At 42.0% G+C, this 16,515-nt stretch overlaps 1 long non-coding RNA gene across 4 annotated transcripts in view; it reads left to right on the forward strand.

The window, feature by feature from the left end:
• Positions 1–15,744, forward strand: part of LOC142011121 (uncharacterized) — a 41,062-nt gene extending 25,318 nt beyond the window's left edge. For 2 of the 4 annotated variants that reach the window (XR_012644970.1, XR_012644969.1), the window contains exons 2-3: positions 30–142; positions 4,253–8,864. This is a non-coding gene — a long non-coding RNA (uncharacterized LOC142011121). Of the gene's footprint in view, positions 1–29; positions 143–4,252; positions 8,865–15,272 lie in introns of those variants that run through there. The other 2 variants (XR_012644973.1, XR_012644971.1) reach the window with 2 other exon arrangements.
• The last annotated feature ends 771 nt before the right edge of the window (positions 15,745–16,515 follow it).

The following is a 16,515-nucleotide window of genomic DNA, read 5'->3' on the forward strand; positions in this document are numbered from 1 at the left end:
GACTGTTTTTTTGTTTTGTTACTATATAGACTAACACGGCTCCTTCGCTGTTACTGACTCCAGTAGTTCACCTCAACAAGAAACACAAGGGCAGTCAATGGGAGAACATCTCCTGTCCTCACACTTCAGCAAAGACACCACGGTAAGTGGATCTAAGTACATCACCCTCAGCTACGCTTTTCCCAGAGCTGAGGTTGCACAACTTAAATCCATCTTCCCAACCTGTGTGTAGACCTGCCCAATATCTCATAGGGAGGAGATTCTGTTTACAGACTCCCGCAGTCCTGCTGCCAAGCCTTACGAGTTATTTTGATTCATACTTCTAATAATACTTTGGATATCATTTAAATCTTTTGCTATTTTTCTCAAGAGAGTTGTTTGCTTGAAACTTGTTTTAGCCAGCCTGTAGTATCATCTAGTCTCATGGGGCAGCCTCTCTAGTCAGTAGCTTCTGCTTTTTTAGCATTTCCTAGAAAGTCTGGAGAACAAGCAATCTCCTTAATGGTCTTAAATTAAAAGAAAAGAGTTATCTATTGACAAACACCTGGCAATATCTTGCCATAGTTAATATCAAATGAAAGTTAGGTGGGTAAAAAAAGCAATTCATTTGTGTGTGGTTGTGGATTTTAGGAGGTGGGAAGAAGAAGGGACTCGGACCGCTATGCAGCCGCCATCTGCCTTGTTGACTCCCAGAAATCTCAATTCATGCTATAAGTACCACAGGGGTAGCCATGTTAGTCTGGATCCACAAAAACAAGAAGTCCTGGGGCACTAAAAGATTTCTGGAGCATAAGCTTTCATGGATAAAGACCCCCTTTGTCAAATGCAAGTGGGTCCGATGAAGTGGGTCTTTGCCCACGAAAACTTATGCTCCAAAAAATCTGTTAATTCATTTTATTTGACAGCTGTTGCATATTGAGCAGATGTTTTCAGAGAACTATCCAGGATGACTCTAATATCTTTTTCTTTATTGGTAATAGCTAATTTAGACCCCATCATTTTGTATCTGTAGCTGTGATTGTTTCCCAGTGTGCACTACTTTCCATTTATCAACATTTGAACAATTGGCTAATGGTTGTGATAGATTCCCCATATTTCAAAATTTTAAAGTCAAGATTTGATGCTTTTCTTAAACCTTTGTTTTAATTCAAACCATTACTTTGGGGAAGTCCTATGGTCTGTTCTATACAGGAGCATAGACTAAAGGATCACAGTGGTCCCGCTAGCCTTAACATCCTTGAATCTATAATCCTTTACACCCAGTGCTTTAAAATACGTAGTCCCCAGAGTATCCACAGGACTTGGTCATGGCTGAAGCACACACCAATGGACACCATCTTACCCTAGAGTAAATTAGAGCAACACACGGCCACAGAAATGCACTACACCATTTTAAACCACACCAATGTATGCTCTACTTTCTGCAGTGTAGCATCTCCCCAGGTACACCAATGCAAATTTCCTTAAAGTACACGAAGGTCTAAGAGGGTGATCTTGTACCTGCTGAAGTCAATGGAAGTTTTCATGGAGTTTGGTCGGAGCATGATTAGTCCCTGACTGCAACTCTGGATAAGGGAGGACAATTTCTCTAATTCGGAAATTAGGAGTAAATCAACAACTTGGGCAAAATGGCTTTGTGTAAAAGGCTATACATAGACAGAATTACCAGGAACTAGAGAGAAATCACTATGCAATTTCAAGTTTCCTCTGTCCTTAAATTTTCTGTAATTTACTAAGAATTGAACTTTTCACTGTACTGGTGAAGTTCTGGGAACATGTCTGCCTCAGCTGGAAGAGACTCATTAAAGCTACTGTGCTGGAATGGCTCTGAATGAGAAAAACAGAAACGTTTAGCAAATATGCATAATTGTTGAGTCAAAGGGTTTTGATTGTTCTGTCCACCCCAACAGATTGAGTTGCCATAGGAAATGACTGAGACTGAGCCACAAACCTTTTGATACTGCCTTAGAGAAGAAATTATTTCAATTAGCTTCTAAATAGCTAGCAGGGAGAATCTTCACAGAATAAGTTATGTTAACAGGTTTGTTTTTGTCTTCCCTGAAACTGTTTAAAATGCAGAAACGTTAAAAATCTCAATGTGGGGAAAAGGTGTTAAAATGCAAAAGAAAGTCTCCATCTTGAGAAAGGCTATGTCAGTTAGTAGCAATATCTGTTGGAGAGAATGAAGTAAATACTTTTGATTTGGGTAATTTACCTCAGTGGTCTTCAGAATGTAGCCATTGGAGCATAGGTACATGGTCACCAGAAATGTTTTTTTAATCACAGTAATGACAATTTCTGTAGTATATTGTGTTGTAGTAGAATATGACTTTGGATTGGTGGAACTAACAGAATTTTAAGCGCTCAGAATACACAAGGATTGCCATACTTAACGTTGTGTCAGCTATCTCCTCAAGGGCATGTTCTGATGTGGCCTAATTTGTTAGTGAAATGTGCCTTGTTAGTCTTCAAGCCTTGATTCTCTCAATAGATAGACCAGGCTTAAATCCTCTCAAACCCTACATAGAGAATGACAGATGGCACAAAACTAGGGGGAGAGGTAGATACGTTGGAGGGTGGAGAGAGAATCCAGAGGGACCTGGATAAATTGGAGGACTGGGCCAAAAGAAATCTGATGCAGTTCAATAAGGAGAAGTGTAGAGTCCTGTACCTGGGGCGGAAGAATCCCAAACATTGTTACAGGCTGGGGACCGACTGGCTCAGCAGCAGTACAGTGGAAAGGGACCTAGGGGTTATGGTGGATGAAAGGCTGGATATAAGTAAGCAGTGTGCCCTTGTAGCCAAGAAAGCTAACAGCATACTGGGGTGCATTAGGAGGAACATTTCAAGCAGATCTAGAGAAGTAGTTATTCCTCTTTATTCGGCACTGGTGAGGCCACATCTGGAATATTGTGTCCAGTTTTGGGCCCCCCAGTATAAAAAGGATGTGGATTTGCTGCAGCAGGTTCAGCGAAGGGCAACAAAAATGATTAAGGGGCTGGAGCACAAGACCTATGAGGATAGGCTGAGGGATTTGGGCTTGTTTAGTTTACAGAAGAGAAGACTTAGAGGTGATTTAATAGCAGCCTTCAACTTCCTGAAGGGGAGCTCTAAAAAGGAGGGTGAGAAACTGTTCTCAGTGGTGTCAGATGGCAGAACAAGGAGTTATGGTCTGAAGTTGAAGAGGGAAAGGTGTAGGTTAGATATTAGGAAAATCTACTTCACCAGGCAAGTGGTAAAGCACTGGAATGCGTTGCCTAGAGAGGTGGTGGATTCTCCATCCCTTGAGGTTTTTAAGTCCTGGCTGGACAAGGTCCTGGCTGGGATGACTTAGTGAGGGTTGATCCTGCTTGAAGCAGGGGGCTGGACTAGATGACCTCCTGAGGTCCCTTCCAGCCCTGTCATTCTGTGATTCTGTGAGAAGGGAAAAGCATTTTTTTTTGAAAAATTGTCACCTAACATGTTTTGATTCACACAGTTTTAAACATCACTTAACACCAAATATAGACAACATTTAAAATGGTCTTAGTCTTTCCTAGAAGTAAATCATGCCCAACTAACATCTTTTGAAAGTTTTTAAACCCTGTCTACCCAAATTGTTAAGCTGTGTTTAAAAATGTGGAGTGAAAACATGATACCTCCAATTGTACCATGTTTGCTAACATGGGGGATAGAAGGGGGGCGCTTTGGGGGCAGGGAGTCTGTTTTCCTACAGTAAAAACCTACAATAAATCCAAAATGTAGCAGCTAGAATCTCTCTCTCGTTCTCTGCCCTTAGCACTCTGTTCTTTGAAACCCTCTACTAGCTCATATCTGGCTGCCATGTCAATTTTAAATATTTAGACTTTGCTTTCAAAGCGCTACATAAGTCTCTCCCATCTACCTCTCCAGGCGATGTTTTAATTTCATTTTTCTTCTAGCTTCATTTGTAATGGTAGCCTGGATGCCCACTTTCCCTCCTTCTCCAACAACTACCTTCCTGTTTTCCCCATACCACCTCCATGGATGGGGAGAGAAGGGAACCAGTGTTGCTGGGCTGCCTGGAGAACTGTAAAACTCAGACATGGGGTTTAATGGTTGGCAAATGGAAAATTGGGGTGAGGGAGTGGCAATAGCCTAGGTGACTGTGTCTGCTTGTATGTGAAATCCTGTGGCTGGAAAGGGACAGCACATGGAGACCAAGGAAGAGGTTGTACCTCTCTTTACCCTGATCATGGGACGTAGCGTCTCTCTTCCCTGTGTCTCCCCGCAGCCACCTGCTATGAGAGTGAAGGAAGATTCCTGGTGGAGGATTTCCCCTTTGATCACTGCTGGAGGATGGAGTTTCTAGGTGGAGGCTGGAAGATTCTCCCTCACATTATGGACATGATGCTCCCTCTCTCTGCCTTGAAGCTTCATGTTCTCCCCTGCTGGGAATTTGGAGGAGTGGGGGGGCCTTGAGGGGGGTTTCCTGTGCCCATTCCACCAGCCACCTACACTGAATAGTGCAGTTCAGACTGACTAGCTGGAGTTATCTTCTTTTGTTGTATGTAGTGCTGTTGTGGCTGTATGGGTCCCAGGATAGGAGAGTGACAAAGTGGGTGAGGCAATAACTTTTATTGGACCAATTTCTGTTGGTGAGAGACACAAGCTCGTCTTCCGGTCTGGGAAACCCATTCAAAGTGCAACAGCTAAATACAAAATGGAGCAGATTGTTTAGAGTAAGTACTTAACACATATTTCAAGGGACCATTCTAGGTGAGGTGGCCTGGGATAGAAAACTTTGCACACTCAAAGCCACCTTCACTAAATAAGAACCAGAGAAGTAGATCACATCATGGAATAGACCACCCCAAAAATACAGATAGAACCTACTTCAGTACAGAAATAAAACCTTCTCTGACCATACACTCCTACTTGTCACTTACCATTCCATATTGGAGCCCATATGGGGCATCATCAAATAACTAATCCATACTCCCTGAGGATTTTATTCTCAAAGAAACCTTTGCAGAACCCTCTCCTCTGGCCTTCAAACAATCCCCCGGCCTCATCATCACAATCAAGATTCTGGCAGAGCAGCACACATCAACTCTAAGTGGCACCAGATCCTGCCAGAACAATAGATGCAAAGTCTGTAATACATTTCCAGTGCTAACATGATCACACACCCACCCACAACACACCTTTCTAGATCCATGGAAGGATGGCTAGGGAAGGCTAACTACAGGCCTGCCCCTTCTCTCTGATGCTTTGTCCATTCTGGGGGCACAGATCCAGGCCCCCTTCCACCTTTGCCCAGGTGCCTAACAAGTGTTTCTGCATCCCTACCCAGACCTGATTCACTATCAACAGAATAACAAGTCCCGTGCACCTTATAGACTAACAGATATTTTGAGGCATAAGCTTTCGTGGGCAAAGACCTTCAAGCTGGAGATTCGGGCGGATAGATCCAAGCGGTCTGCTTGTATACAGACCAAGTACCAAGAGATTCTACAACAGAAGGTACATAAAGAGAAAAACAATGTTATGGCAAAAGGTGTCAATGGCATGAACATTATAGGTCACTGATGTATTAACATTCAGGGTGAAATCCCAAATGGAAAGAATGAAGATGTCCTGAAGTAACCACTTCCAGAGAATCGTTATGGATACTGTGTGCCTGAAAGCATACTCCTTCTTCTATAACGCCTCCAGTGCACAACTCCTTTGTCCAGCAGTTGAAACTCTGCAGCAAGGTCTGCACTAAAGGCAAGTCTACACTACGGAGACAGGCCAATCTAAGTTACACAATTAGTAGTGTAACTCAAATGAATGTAGCTTCGATCTCCTTACCACAGACCCCACCGCATGCTGGGTCGACAGAAGAAAAACATCTCCTATCCAGTACTCTCACTCTTCTCATTCTGGTGGAATACCAGAGCAGACAGGAGAGTGATCCTCAGTCGATTTATGGTGCCTATACTAGATGCGATAAATCATCTCCCAGTGGAATGATTACTCCCCTGTTGCTCCAGCCTGAAGAGAAGGCGTGCCCTAAGAGTGCTCCAGCAGCACAGCTACAGCTATGCTTCTGTAGTGCGGTGGCATATATACTTACAATGGAAGGGTTTTTCCCATCACGGTAAGTGATTCACTTCCCTTAGTGACAGTGCCTAGATTGACTGAAGCATTGTTCCACTGACATAGCTGAGTCTTCACCAGGGGCGAGGTCAGCACAGAGTGCCATACACCTATGCTGATGTAAGTATCAAATATAGATCAGACCGGAGATTCCCCTGAGCAGTGGCGCACAAGGAGGGTTGATATCAAGGCTCACTCTTCACAGGCATATGGTCTAGCTGAATAGCCTCAGATCAGGGATTTCTCAGACATAAAAAGAAGGAGGTGAGGGACATGCACGCGGAGGTTGTTAACCAACAGGATTTGACCAAGGTGGGGGTGATATAGAGGTGCAAGCCAGCTTTTGAGGACAGGACAATGGTGCCTGACCTGAGGTTTCTGCTGAAAGAAGTTACCCATGTGCAGTCTGATACCATCTCTTCAAGGAAACAGGTCTCACGTACAACATATAAACAAACAAATAGCACTGAAAAAATCTCCAACTCTATGTCATCACTTTTGGCTCCAAACAGGAAACTAAACTTCAAGTCTACTAATTCTACTATTTCTCAGCAAAGGGGCACCACAACTAAATGTTTACATCTATCTATCTATCTATTGATCTATAATATATATAAACATTTAGTTGTGTGTTTATATTATATGTTACTTTTAAATGTACATTACATAACAGAGTGGTTGGTGATTCAAACCCCCTTTAAATGTTTGTCTACAAGGATAAATTTATAAACATAGCTTTTTTGGAATATTTAATTCTGGAATAGTTGTTGAGATAGATTTCCAAGTGTTACCAAGTCCTTAACACTAAAATACTCATTCTGCTATGTCAGCCACTCCCCTATATCACTTTAGGAAGAGTATGGCATGAACTCTACACTGTCATTCAAGCCACTGATGATTCAACAGCAATAGGTATATCAGAGCAAAATACAAAGAGGCTATATCTACACTGCAGAGATCTTTCAAAAGAAGCTCTTCTGGAAGATCTCTTCTGAAAGAACTTCCTTTGAAAGAGTGCACCCATATGCAGAAAAGTGGATGAAAAGAATGATCTCCTCTTTCGAAAGCAAGCCTGCACACAGCCCCCCACTTTTTCAAAAGAACTGGCCAGGGATTGCAAATGAAGACTTTCGAAAGAAGGGCCCTGCAGAGTGTCTACACACGTTTTCTTTCAAAAGAAGCTTTTGGAAGGGGGCACTCCTCCTGAAACAGGAAAGGAAGAGTGATTTCAAAAGGAGCTCCACATTCTTTTGATTTACTTTTGCAAAAACACTTTTTGTTTGTAGACGCTCCATGGGCTCATTCGAAAGAGCCCCCTTCTTTTGAAAAATCTTTCAAAAGAACTTGCTAGTATAGATGCAGGCAGAGTAAAAAACCTGGAATTCATTAAATCACTTGTTTTTTTTTTCACAGTGTCTATTTTATTAGGATGATGATCTGTAAGGTCCTCTTCTCTGGTTTAAGGCACAAGGCATGAAATCATGCCACCAAAGCCCAGGGCTTCCGTTTGGCTTCAGAAGGCCAGGATTTCACCAAAGAAGTAATCAAATAGCAGGTATGCAGAAATGGAGTGGCCTCTGAGCACTGCATGGGTCTGACTGAAGAGATTTTTAAAATAACCATGAATTGCTCGTCATTTTACAGTGTAATGCAATAGGCTAAATGAGTGGAAATTGACATTGCTTTTTAATAATGGGTTTCAATTACTATTTAACAGCTGAAACTAATTCAGATTTTAGTCTATTATTCAGCTACTGTTTCATTGTAATTTAGTTTGTCATCATAGACATGCCCTAGAATCTTCTGTAAATGTATTTCATCTACTTAACTGGATATGTCCTAGTTAAATTTTGTCAGTGTCAAAACTGACTATGCCAGCTGCCTGAGTTCTTGAAATGGTGACATGCAGCATCTTGCCATATTTCACCCAGAAGATGTTATAATATTCATATTTGCTGTCATTAGATGTCTCAGTTAACTTGCCAGTCTTTTCTTCATTGTCATTTTACTGAGGTCAGTCCGAGTTTTAGACACAATAAAAGATTGTTTAGGTCTCATATTGCTACTTTTTACTACATATTGCTATATTTACTAAATCATGCACTTAGGCACTAGTCAGCAGATATTTTAATGCTACAAAAGCTTTAGAATTGCTCAAAATGATAATTTCTGGACAGTTCCCATCAAGTTATCCCATCAAGTTATCTCTACTGAAAACCCATGTAAATTATGCATGGCATCTGATGACTTAGTTGTTTTTCTTTCCAGAGGCCAAGATTGAATTTCTCATTATTAAACTCTGGCAAACCAGAGAGTTAGGAAGAAAATGGTCAATTTAGAATAGACTTAAATATCTGTTATTTAATTTATACTATTTTATGTTTCACTGTATCTCATCTCCAATGGTGTGTGACAAATACTTATGAGACTACCTTTTCTGCAATTTTTAAAATAACACCATTTACTATAGACATAATACATTATTAATTGTTAAAATTAAATTTGATTTACATATTCTAGCTTTTGTACATTAAAATAGTAACTTTTTTGCATAGTAGTGCCTTAAAATTACTCTAGAATATTGCCAAAAATGTGTATTTGGCAGAAAAAAATATACAGAAATATATTCCTGTAAAGTAGCATTTGCTTTAAGGATCTAAATGAATGTGTTACTGTACCAATCAGAAATTAAAGAGTTACTCTTCTGAATGCCTAATTGAAGAAGTCTTTACTTTGAAACAAGACCTTTTTCTATAATTCAGAAAGTAGTTCACATTTACAAAACCAATGCATTTTGTTCAAAATATGTTCTAGTTCCAAAATGAATGTAAAATGATTTCTTATATAATTATCGCATATACTTGGAAAAGTTCAGATAAAATTAGAACTCAGAAGAGCTGGAAAACTACTTTACATGCACAAAAAATGACCCACAATTAGGGACTGGAAGAGATTTAGACACAATAGCATGAATGCATGAATTCAAAACATTACTCAGAAATCTACCTTGAAATAACATTAGCTGTGTACTGATTCTCCTATTTGGCAACCAAGCGATTGTTTTGATTCAACACAGAAGGAAAACAAAGCTTCCTTCACATAGTCCATTACAAAGCTTTAGTCATTAGAAACAATGTGAAATAGTTGTTTTGGGAGAGGAAAGACTGTACAGAAGAGATCAGACAGTTCAGTAGATTCAGTTTTTAAGGGTTCCTGCAAAGATCTTTGAATTGGTAGAATTCTAATCCCTGAGTTTTGCTGTGAATAAAAATGTTGGTTTGTTTTATCAACGTTGTTTCCTCTCAAAAAATAAAACAATACCGAAACAAACAAAACCCCAAACAGTTTATCCCATTGACTTAAAATTGTCTCAAGGTGTTTCGAAAGCCCTAAGTGAATCTGAATCAAAACTGTAGCAGAGTTGTTTTACAAGTAATCCTGATTAGCATGACCATATGGGGAGTTATGTACTTAAAGTTTCCCACAGTTCTGCCGTACTAGTCAGTTTTGATGAGAATGCAAAGAAAAATACAGTATGGAGTGGCTGAGAACCACAGCACAAATAGGAATGGAAAACTGGCAGATTATGGCTCGACAGCCAGTCTAAGAGAGTTAGACAACATTTAAAAAAATCAATACAGTACATGGTTATGGAGCATGTGATGGAACATTTACCTGCTAACCAAAACTGTTTATTTAACTTTGATTTATAACTGTGTGTCAGGAATCTCAGTTACAGTTAAGTACATAATAGAAGATTTATTTTCAATCCAGCGCTTACCAGTAAATGAAAGTGTCAGGTTTTCAAAGCAACCTTTTAGATGGGGAATATTATAACCCACAGGAGTGTTAAGTAATTATTACAGTGTATTAAAATATATAATTTATTATTGTGTCTAGACTAGATGAGCATAATTTAAGCCATTGTTTTACAGTCAGAAATTAAATAATGAACTATTCAGAAGTATTTCACAGGTTTAAAAAAGGCACGGATGGCAAACAGCTCAATCATACAGTCGTGTACCTTATCCTTATCTAAATACCATTCAAATATTTTGACCATTCATATCAGTAAACATCATAGAAGTAGTGGTCACAAGAAGAATTGCTTCCTGTGACTGACCATTGTTCTTTTAGACAGTAAAAGAGTCAGGGTATGTCTTCAGTACCTCGCAGATCAACCAGGTCAGAGTCCATCTTCCAGGGTTTGATGTCACACACCTTGTAGGGACATGTGAAATCAAATGACCCGTGGTCAACAGTTGACCCCTGTACTCCTCAATATTGCAAGGAGTAAGGGAGGTCACTGGACAGTTTTGTCCGTTGACCTCCCTCTGAGAGGATGGCCAGGCAAGTTGATTGTAGATAAGTTGATTCTAGCTACACAATTGCCATAGCTAAAATTGCATACCCGTAATCAACTTTAAGGACTAGTGTAGACCTGGCCTAAGAAACCCCTTAGCTCCCTATTAGCACAGAATGGCAACTCCTTTGATGAGAACAATCTCACACTTGCCCTGAAACTTGCAGTGGTTCAGCCATCGGCCAGGTCTATATCTATGGCAACTGCATACCTAGAATTGACTTATCTACGATCAACTTACCGGACTGTCCTCACTAAGGGAGATCAACAGGAGGAACTCTCTCATCATGCTCCCTTATTCCTCGTGATATTGAGGAGTACAGTGGTCGACTGTTGACCTCAGATAATTTGAATTCACGCATCACTACCAGGCTGATCACTACTTGGTTGATCTTCAGGGTAGTGAAGACATATGCTCAGAGTGGTCTCACACATGGCAGGGGATGGAGTTCAGAAAACAGTAGCAGGGTGCAAAGGAAATCAAATACTAGCTGCAGTGGCCTGATCCAAAACATAGCAAAGCCAATGGGAAACTTTCTACTGACTGCAGTGGGTTTTAGATAGGACCACACGCCAGTGGCACAGAAGCAGTTCTTGGATTGGGGGTGCCGAGTTGCTCTCCTTTACCTCTGTCCCTGCCCCTCATTTTTCCTTAGAAATGGGGCTGGCAGCTGGGACCCTGCCTGTGGGACTGATGGCCAGGGGCCTGGGGCTGGAAGTGGAGACCCCGGGTGGGGAATAGCAGGGCCAGCAGCTAGGACCCTGGTGGCAAGGGCACAGGACCAGCAGCAGGGGCAGGTGGCTGTGATGCCAATAACCTGGGGGTGCCCTACTCCTGCACTTATGCCTCAGTCTATCTCTGCCTACTGCCTCACTGACTTGTACTCTGTTCATTTCATCTACACTCCAGGATGTGGCCTATGGTATCTAAAGGAGTCTAAACATCCGATAATGTACAGGTAAAGTTTAAGACCTGGGCTGCAGTTGAAGCTATTACTTATTTTATGTAAATTAGTTTGTTATTTTTCCCAAAAGAAAAAGAGATTTGAGATGGATCCATGCTTTGAGATCCAAGGACTCTCTTCCCAAGAAAACAGAAAATCAAGAATTATAGTGGAAGCACTGCAAGCTACATTCATATAACATTTCCTTTCTCATCCTCAGTTTTCCTTTGCTCAGAATATTCTGAAACATTCTCGTTTTGGGCTGCTGAAACAGGTGGTTGACTGCCCTGTATCCTGTGGAGTCATTTATACTGCAAAGTGGGAGTAAAATGCTAACTTACCAGAATAGTAATTTCCTTCTCCTCTCCCCGCACTTTGCGGAGGTGTAAAGGCAGTGGAGAATGAGGCCTTTGGTGCGTTGTTGAAGGTGAACTATTTGGAGTGTTGAAAATGATTCATCCTTCTTTTGACTACAAGAAGGAACATAATATATTGCCTAGTATAAACGTTTGATGAAACATTATTTTCAAGTAAATGTGGGGTGGGAGAGCAGCACAAAGATTTGGGCGCTGGTAAGAGAAGTGCCTTTGGGTGTTTCCAGTTAATTTAGAAAGCCTCTTCCATTGTCCGTAAGCCATCATGAGCCCAACAGCCCTGCACTCAAGACCATCCTCTGGCTCCCACTCAGCAACAGATGCCAGTATAAGACCACAATGCTAATCATCAAAGCATTTAAATGGATCACCAGCTACATTAAAGATTGAATTTTCCATCTCTGAATCATTACTACACCTGTGTTCCTCTGGTACAACGCAGAACACAGGATAATATGCATGAGAGCTAAGGAAAGGCATTCTTTGGTGAGAGTAACTGGCTATGGAAGAAACTACCCCACAGGATAAACTGAGTCAAAAACTACAGATCCTTCCTCTCTGAAGAAGACTTCCCCCTGGAGTAAGAATGAACCAGTTTTGAATTTTCTACCCCAACACATTCCTTTCCTTGCCCCAAAAAAACTCTAGAAATCTTGAGACAAAAGCCAAAACCAAAACCTATCCCAAGCAGAGACTGTGCACCCAGAAAGAGAAGAGCCCAGGAGGAGTCCACTAAACACTTTTCTGTTGCTATTGATTTTATATGGAAGGTGCTCAGATACTACTGGCTGTCAGTACAAAACCCTAAGATAGGAAAATAAAGGAAGATTATGTTGTGCATGCATGGGTATTAGAAACAGGCAAGGGCTGTGATACTCCATGCAAGCCTGTGGCATGGATTTTACAAATCAGTTAACCTCCTAAATACATATTAAGATAATTAAATAAGTTGGCCGAGTTCCAAAAGGCATCGAGCACCTATCATAGGGTAGGCAATAAGCAGCCCCAGGCTGGATACTGTTCACTAAGGTTAGCCCCTGCTGGGCTGCCAGTGCTTTATTTACCTGCATGTCCGCAGGACAGCAGCTTGTTGGCTTCAGACAGCCATTCTAAGCCAATTGGAGCTGCAGAAAGTGGTGTGGACTGGGACACCTCTTCTTGCAGCCCCCATTGGTCAGGACAGGTGATCTATAGCCAATGGGAACTGCTAGCAGTCATACCTGTGGACACTCAGGTAAACAAATTGCTGGCGGCCTGCCAGGGGATAACCCTAGGAAACCATGTCCATGCTTACTCCCCACCCTAATGTCTCTTTGAAGTTAGGTGATTTCTCCTTTAGGTAAGTTTGGGGTTTCTTCGGGAGTTTTTGTCATTTATTTTCAGTCATAAGCATGGGTAGCTGTAAAGTCAATCAGCATATTCTAGGCCTGACATGTTTCCACACTTGGGTCACTGAACAGCAAGAAGTCTTGTGGCACCTTATAGACTAACAGATATTTTGGAGCATAAGCTTTCATGGGCAAAGACCCACTTCATCAGATGCATGAGTGTGGAGGTGGTTTCAGAGGGGTATTTAAAGAGTGGGGTCCCAGTAAAAGGGATGGCCAGAGCTGACAAGGTCTATTCAGCAAGGTGGAAATGGCCCGGTATCAATAGCACTTATCAAAAGAGGAAAAAGCAAGTTAGATCAGACAGGGGGATATGAGTCTTTGTCGGAGTCTAATGGGGAGATACTAACACCCAGGGCAGAGAAGCTCTTTTTGTAAACTGCTAGCCATTCCTAGTCTCTGTTTAATCCTTAGTTAATGGAGTCGAATTAGCAAATAAATTGCAGCTCAGAGATTTCTCTCTCCATTTGATTTTTGAAATTTCTTTGTTTCAGGACTGTCACCCTTAAATCTGCCACTGAGGCTACGTCTACACGTGCAGCCAACATCGAAATAGCTTATTTCGATGTTGCGACATCGAAATAGGCTATTTTGATGAATAACGTCTACACGTCCTCCAGGGCCGGCAACGTCGATGTTCAACTTCGACGTTGCTCAGCCCAACATCGAAATAGGCGCAGCGAGGGAAAGTCTACACGTCAAAGTAGCACACATCGAAATAGGGATGCCAGGCACAGCTGCAGACAGGGTCACAGGGCGGACTCAACAGCAAGCCGCTCCCTTAAAGGGCCCCTCCCAGACACAGTTGCACTAAACAACACAAGATACACAGAGCTGACAACTGGTTGCAGACCCTGTGCCTGCAGCATGGATCCCCAGCTGCCGCAGAAGCAGCCAGAAGCCCTGGGCTAAGGGCTGCTGCCCACGGTGACCATAGAGCCCCGCAGGGGCTGGAGAGAGAGCATCTCTCAACCCCCCAGCTGATGGCCGCCATGGAGGACCCAGCAATTTCGACGTTGCGGGACGCGGATCGTCTACACTGTCCCTACTTCGACGTTGAACGTCGAAGTAGGGCGCTATTCCTATCTCCTCATGAGGTTAGCGACTTCGACGTCTCACCGCCTAACATCGAAGTTAACTTCGAAATAGCGCCCGACGCGTGTAGACACGACGGGCGCTATTTCGAAGTTGGTGTCGCTACTTCGAAGTAGCGTGCACGTGTAGACGCAGCTTGAGTGTCCAGGGAGATTGAAGTGTTCACCCACAGGTTTCTGTACATTAGCATTCCTGATGTCTGATTTGTGTCCATTTTTTCTTTTACAGAGAGATTGTCCGGTTTGGCCAATGTAAATTGCAGTGGAGCATTGCTGGCACAAGATGGCATATATTATATTAGTATATGTGCAGGTAAAGGAGCCCCTGATGGTTTGGTTGATGTTAGGTCCTGTGATGATGTCACTGGTGTAGATATGTGAGCGGAGTTGGCAGCGAGGACTGTTGCAGGGGCTAGTTCCAGGCCTAGAGTCACTGGTTTGTAGTGGCTGGTGAGGATTTGTTTAAGGTTGCTGAATAGACCTTGTCAGCTCTGGCCCTCCCTTTTACTGGGACACCACTCTTCAAATACCCCTCTGAAACCACCCTTCCCCACTCATGCATCTGATGAAGCGGGTCTTTGCCCATGAAAGCTTATGCTCCAGAATATCTGTTAGTCTATAAGGTGCCACAAGACTTCTTGTTGTTCTCGAAGCTACGGACTAGTACGGCTACCTCTCTGATACTTGGGATACTGGTTCCCCACGAAGTGCTTAGTGAAGGAAGGAACAAAATGAATGGAACAGTCAAGAACTGCAGCCTGGAATTTTTGTTCGAAAATAAAATATAACACTTTAGCTACCAAGAGAGTTTTCAGGAATAACTATTACTATTAAGAAGAGAAGTAGGGTAGATTTGCATTATGAATGCAGCTCATCCCCAAAGTGCAGAATCTAAGACAGATTTGTGACTGGCATGACTACATGGACTAAAGCTAAATGTTAATGGAAGATGCCTGATTGTTGAGCATTCTGTTAATTAACGTTTTCATTCTGCATTCTTCCTGTAGAAGCTAAAATACCTTTTGAAACTAAGTTTGCCAATTGTATTGGAAACAAATAAGGACATGGGATTGGATCCACAAAGAAACCCCTCTAACCTAAAGGCACAGCAAGCAACCGTATCAGTTATCAATACTATAACAATGGATTGGAACTCAGAACAAGTTAATTATTATTATTAATTATTCCAAAGCTAAAATCCATACACAGAAGCAGAGAAGCAACAGGAAATTCAAGACCAACAACATCCACTTACTGAGATCTACTTCATTAACAAGAAGAAAAGAAATGTCAGATAACTCCAGCAAACACTTTATCTCATAAGGAGTTATTCTCTTGAAATAAAAAAAGCTGCTTTTTCTTGGATTTAAAACAAAATCAGATAAAAAATGAAATACTTTGATTCCACAATGTTTGTCATGTGAATTACTATTTGGCACATAACTATCTGAACTATGAAACAGCACCGGCAGTTTTGGGCTTTTTGTTTTTTGTTGGTGGAAAATGTCCTCTTTCCAACTTACCTGCTAGATGAGGTTCTGAAGAACATTAGTGCAGGAATTTGCCATCCATGCTATGCTTGTCTGTGAATACATAAAGACTTCAGTCTCCATGGCTGTCACTTTCAACATGTTCTCAAGAGCTTTATATTTACTCTTCCTCCTCCATCTCGGTTCCCTGCCTCAGGTGACCACCCCCTCCTTCCTCTCACCTCCCTCCCAGATACCACACCCCTTTGTGCACCCCCATCCCTTACCCCGGGTTGCCTCCTGCACCCAGCCTCACTCACAGATCCTGCACCTCCTCCATCACTTACATGGAAGAGTTTGGCCCTTGACTAATTTCCTAAATTCTTAGAATTCTCCCATCCAAAATTATTGCCCATCCCTGGTATAGAGTCTGTGTATGGGACAGGCCTGCAGTGTTGCTCAAAGTACAATATGGATTAGCTTTTGCTAGGGTGCACTGGCTTGCTCTTGGGTTGGGGGAGTGAGGGGAGCAGGGAATGGCCAGCCTATCCTATAGGAACTATTTTATTAATAAATAAGTGATAAATAAGCTGGCAGGAAGGTAGAGAAAAGAAATCTTTATTAAGTATTATGCTGAGTGGCCAATGTTACATGCTGAGGCTTTACAGATGGATAGACGCTTGATATCTGCTTGAATCGATGAACCCCCTGGCAACACCCAAGCCAGGGCCCTTCTGAAATCTGACCCTCTTTCTTGCCATCCACTTATAACACTATGGGG

This window comes from Carettochelys insculpta, chromosome 1 (genome assembly GCF_033958435.1).
Source record: "Carettochelys insculpta isolate YL-2023 chromosome 1, ASM3395843v1, whole genome shotgun sequence".
In the NCBI taxonomy this organism is placed as follows: Eukaryota; Metazoa; Chordata; order Testudines; family Carettochelyidae; genus Carettochelys; species Carettochelys insculpta.